Raw genomic sequence first — 6,000 nt, 5'->3', positions numbered from 1 at the left:
TTCCTGATAACAGAGAACACATACAGAGGGTATACAGAGAACAGATAACAGAGGAAATGTGTATTAGGATGGTGAATATTGCTAGGGGTGGTATGGCTTTGTCAGTCAAGAACAGTGGTCTCTTGCTGTAGGATGTCAGTGGGGCAAAGAAGAATCTGATGACAAAAGGGGCCTAATTCAATCTTTGCATAATGGTCCCAATAATATTATTTGAAAAATAATAAAAATCAGTTATTTGAATATAATCTCTTACTAAATTCAGTTATTTAAAGGTATTGAGTGTTCCCTAAATATCTTTGTAGTTTTTTCATGCCTGCACAATGCCTTAAGTGCAGAGGACCCAGTACTTGTCAAACACCTTTAGTGGATATTTTTTCATTTAATTTTTTCAACAGACTTATTTATAAGTAGCATTTGTAAGCAAATGCTTACAAATTTTTCATGTGAAAAATTAAGCAAGTTGTTCAGGATCAAATAAGTAGCTCATGTGGAATTGAACTCAGGTCTCATTGGCTTAAAAATGTTATCCTACTGATGGGGCACCTGGGTGGCTCAGTCAGTTTAGAGTCTGACTTCAGCTCAGGTCATGATCTCACTTTTTGTGAATTCAAGCCCTGCATCAGGCTCTGTGCTGATGGCTCAGAGCCTGGAGCCTGGAGCCTGCTTCACATTGTGTCTCCCTCTCTCTCTCCCACTCACACTCTGTCTGTCTCTCTCTCTCTCACTCAAATAAAAATTAAAAAACATAAAAAATGTTATCCCACTGCATTTTGTCAAAATATAACAACAAAGAAAGGAAAAATAAAATGAATACATGAAGTATTAAGTTTTGTTATTTCAGTGAAAATCAGAAATTTCTTGTGCCTTTAAGAGGATAGTGTGCCCACTGTATCTTTTCAAATATTCATATAAACTGTGGTGAACAGTTGTTTGTCAAGGAATAATGAACCCTTCACAAATCCAGAATTTTTTACCAGCTACTGACTAAAATTATCAATTGGTCACTGTTTAAGTTGTTAAATGTTTGTTTACTTGAATCTGTTTTGTGTCTGAACTATTTCCACAAGATGGCATTTTGTTATTTGCCCATATTATTTCAGTAGAAGGTCTTTGGCATTTTCCTTTGTAATACCAATATTGTGCATAAAACCTTGAAATGATGAGTAGATGTCTCTGAATGCTTTGAAAACTGATTTGTGTGGCTAATTTAGCCACATGAAGAACGGATAAGAAAGTCTGTGAGTCATGATTGTGTAAGTGTAAGTGTGTATTCTCTCAGTTGTTCAAATAATTTTATCATGAACAGAATGACAGTGACCTTGCTTTAAGTACTTTACGCCATCTATCACAATATGTGGTGAATAAAATGCAAAGAAGATAAACAATGTGACACAAGCCTGCTTGTTTTTCAGAAAAGAAATTATAGGAAATACCCTAGGAATTCTGTCTTCATGGAGACAGGAAATTATCTGGACATATTCTTCTAGTGATAGAAACCACTAGAAGGATAGCTTCTCTAGAAATCCTTTCTCCTTGTGAATTTCTGGTATAGGTAGGCTGTAGAAATACCAGTTGGAGGTTTGGCTGTAACCATAAATTTGGACTCTTCTTGCCTAGACCAGTTACACCGCTATACTTTGGTATAGCCAAAATATATACCTCATCTCTTGCCTTTCAAGTATGAGCATGCTGCCTGGAGAAAGGAGGAAATAGTTCAGACCTGAAGCCAGCATGGTGGTGGCCCTCACTGTATACCCTTGGTGGCTTCCAGTATTCCTGTGGCCTGTTTCCATTAGCCACATGGGTGAAGAAAGAGTCTTCAGTAGGTATGCTTGATCTTTTCACTCTTTTGACATTCCCAGTCTCTCAATCTGTGACATGTTATATTATCTTGGAGTTTGGCCAATCCAGACCGGCATCCTTCTTTGAAATGTAGGGAAGGGGAATGTTACCACAGGAGTCCAGAGCTTCATTTAGAAGTTTATCTGTCTCACAAGGATTCTGTTACAAGAAAATATGATAGGTAGACAAGTGCATATTAAACAGCCCACTGTGTGGCATTTGTGAAAGTGCCTTGTAAAACTCAAATGAATTATTCTAAAAAACTGTAGCCTGCTACTAGCATAATTCTTTAAATTTGAACTCTATAATATGGGCCAGTCAGAATAAATCAGCCAGCTGGAATTTGGGTTAGTTTTGTCATCCAGCTACATTTTAGAGGAAAACATATTGGATATAATCTTAAAAACAAGGTATTAACACATCTTCACATTGAGAATGCAGTTGTGTTTGGTCACATACATTTATTCATCTGAAAACCCACGGGAATGAACTCTCTGGTAACATTGCCTGAATCAGGGCATCAGCTACCTCACTTCTGTCCCTCATCAAAGTTAGATCCAGGGTCGTTGCAGTGTTTCAGTCACTGGCTCCTATTTTCAAATTTTTACATCCATTTTCCTTCCTCTGAATACCATCTCATATGCAACTATGCTGAGAATAAAGTCAATTATCAAAATCACTGTTTAATGCAATTTCCTCAATTGGTCAGAGATTTTCAGCAACAATGGAATTTTTTTTTTGGAATTCATCCAAAAATGCTCACATACTACCCAAACTATCTTTTTTTAAATGAATTTTTTAAAAACATCCATATAAGTTTAGCAACGAAGGGTAATCTTTTCATTTCCTGATTATAATCAATTTAGGACTATTTATCCTATAAAAGAAATAAGAGCAAAAAACTAGCTCAAATTATAGACTAGCATGTGTTATCCATGCTGCATAGGCCATATCTTTAAATATGGTCAAGTTGTGAGAATAATTGTTTTTGACTTCATAGTCAGTTTATCCATATTTGGCTAAGCATTAAATTACAAATTTACATAGTTTTTCCTGTGCTATCCAACTTTTGTTTTAAATTTGCATGAGTTGTCCTAAACTTGTATCATATATTTTACTGGTAGAATCCTTCAATTTTCCCTTTTATTTACTCACATTTCACTGTTGACATAAGAAAAGATTTGACTCCATCAATTTTCTTTCTGTGACTCAAATTTGATGACTATAGGCTTTAAAGAGTAAACTCTAAGATTTTAATGTTTCTCCTTCTGTTCCCCAAAAACTGTTGTTCAGATAGGAGCAAAACAGCATGTTTTAAACAAATAAGACTGTTTAATGTGCAAATTATCAGTATAATGTGATGGGATGTGACAACTATACCTCAGTGTAGAAGCTTGATATTACTCTATTATTATCCTTTTTTTTTTTTTCATGTTTTTATTTTTATTTATTTATTTTTTTTATATATGAAATTTATTGACAAATTGGTTTCCATTCAACACCCAGTGCTCATCCCAAAAGGTGCCCTCCTCAATACCCATCACCCACCCTCCCCTCCCTCCCACCCCCCATCAACCCTCAGTTTGTTCTCAGTTTTTAACAGTCTCTTATGCTTTGGCTCTCTCCCACTCTAACGTCCTTTTTTTTTTTTTTTTTTTTTCCTTCCCCTCCCCCATGGGTTTCTGTTAAGTTTCTCAGGATCCACATAAGAGTGAAACCATATGGTATCTGTCTTTCTCTGTATGGCTTATTTCACTTAGCATCACACTCTCCAGTTCCATCCACGTTGCTACAAAAGGCCATATTTCATTTTTTCTCATTGCCACGTAGTATTCCATTGTGTATATAAACCACAATTTCTTTATCCATTCATCAGTTGATGGACATTTAGGCTCTTTCCATAATTTGGCTATTGTTGAGAGTGCTGCTATGAACATTGGGGTACAAGTGCCCCTATGCATCAGTACTCCTGTATCCCTTGGGTAAATTCCTAGCAGTGCTATTGCTGGGTCATAGGGTAGGTCTATTTTTAATTTTCTGAGGAACCTCCACACTGCTTTCCAGAGCGGCTGCACCAATTTGCATTCCCACCAACAGTGCAAGAGGGTTCCCGTTTCTCCACATCCTCTCCAGCATCTATAGTCTCCTGATTTGTTCATTTTGGCCACTCTGACTGGCGTGAGGTGATACCTCAGTGTGGTTTTGATTTGTATTTCCCTGATAAGGAGCGACGCTGAACATCTTTTCATGTGCCTGTTGGCCATCTGGATGTCTTCTTTAGAGAAGTGTCTATTCATGTTTTCTGCCCATTTCTTCACTGGGTTATTTGTTTTTTGGGTGTGGAGTTTGGTGAGCTCTTTATAGATTTTAGATACTAGCCCTTTGTCCGATATGTCATTTGCAAATATCTTTTCCCATTCCGTTGGTTGCCTTTTAGTTTTGTTGGTTGTTTCCTTTGCTGTGCAGAAGCTTTTGATCTTCATAAGGTCCCAGTAATTCACTTTTGCTTTTAATTCCCTTGCCTTTGGGGATGTGTCGAGTAAGAGATTGCTACGGCTGAGGTCAGAGAGGTCTTTTCCTGCTTTCTCCTCTAAGGTTCTGATGGTTTCCTGTCTCACATTTAGGTCCTTTATCCATTTTGAGTTTATTTTTGTAAATGGTGTGAGAAAGTGGTCTAGTTTCAACCTTCTGCATGTTGCTGTCCAGTTCTCCCAGCACCATTTGTTAAAGAGGCTGTCTTTTTTCCATTGGATGTTCTTTCCTGCTTTGTCAAAGATGAGTTGGCCATACGTTTGTGGGTCTAGGTCTGGGGTTTCTATTCTATTCCATTGGTCTGTGTGTCTGTTTTTGTGCCAATACCATGCTGTCTTGATGATGACAGCTTTGTAGTAGAGGCTAAAGTCTGGGATTGTGATGCCTCCTGCTTTGGTCTTCTTCTTCAAAATTCCTTTGGCTATTCGGGGCCTTTTGTGGTTCCATATGAATTTTAGGATTGCTTGTTCTAGTTTCGAGAAGAATGCTGGTGCAATTTTGATTGGGATTGCATTGAATGTGTAGATAGCTTTGGGTAGTATTGACATTTTGACAATATTTATTTTTCCAATCCATGAACAGGGAATGTCTTTCCATTTCTTTAAATCTTCTTCAATTACCTTCATAAGCTTTCTATAGTTTTCAGCATACAGATCCTTTACATCTTTGGTTAGATTTATTCCTAGGTATTTTATGCTTCTTGGTGCAATTGTGAATGGGATCAGTTTCTTTATTTGTCTTTCTGTTGCTTCGTTGTTAGTGTATAAGAATGCAACTGATTTCTGTACATTGATTTTGTATCCTGCAACTTTGCTGAATTCATGTATCAGTTCTAGCAGACTTTTGGTGGAGTCTATCGGATTTTCCATGTATAATATCATGTCATCTGCAAAAAGCGAAAGCTTGACTTCATCTTTGCCAATTTTGATGCCTTTGATTTCCTTTTGTTGTCTGATTGCTGATGCTAGAACTTCCAGCACTATGTTAAACAACAACGGTGAGAGTGGGCATCCCTGTCGTGTTCCTGATCTCAGGGAAAAAGCTCTCAGGTTTTCCCCGTTGAGGATGATGTTAGCTGTGGGCTTTTCATAAATGGCTTTTATGATCTTTAAGTATGTTCCTTCTATCCCGACTTTCTCAAGGGTTTTTATTAAGAAAGGGTGCTGGATTTTGTCAAAGGCCTTTTCTGCATCGATTGACAGGATCATATGGTTCTTCTCTTTTTTTTTGTTAATGTGATGTATCACGTTGATTGATTTGCGAATGTTGAACCAGCCCTGCATCCCAGGAATGAATCCCACTTGATCATGGTGAATAATTCTTTTTATATGCTGTTGAATTCGATTTGCTAGTATCTTATTGAGAATTTTTGCATCCATATTCATCAGGGATATTGGTCTGTAGTTCTCTTTTTTTACTGGGTCTCTGTCTGGTTTAGGAATCAAAGTAATACTGGCTTCATAGAATGAGTCTGGAAGTTTCCCTTCCCTTTCTATTTCTTGGAATAGCTTGAGAAGGATAGGTATTATCTCTGCTTTAAACGTCTGGTAGAACTCCCCTGGGAAGCCATCTGGTCCTGGACTCTTATTTGTTGGGAGATTTTTGATAACCGATTCAATTTCTTCG

Source organism: Lynx canadensis, chromosome E2, assembly GCF_007474595.2.
Source record: "Lynx canadensis isolate LIC74 chromosome E2, mLynCan4.pri.v2, whole genome shotgun sequence".
Taxonomy (NCBI): domain Eukaryota; kingdom Metazoa; phylum Chordata; class Mammalia; order Carnivora; family Felidae; genus Lynx; species Lynx canadensis.
This window is presented reverse-complemented; position numbering follows the sequence as displayed.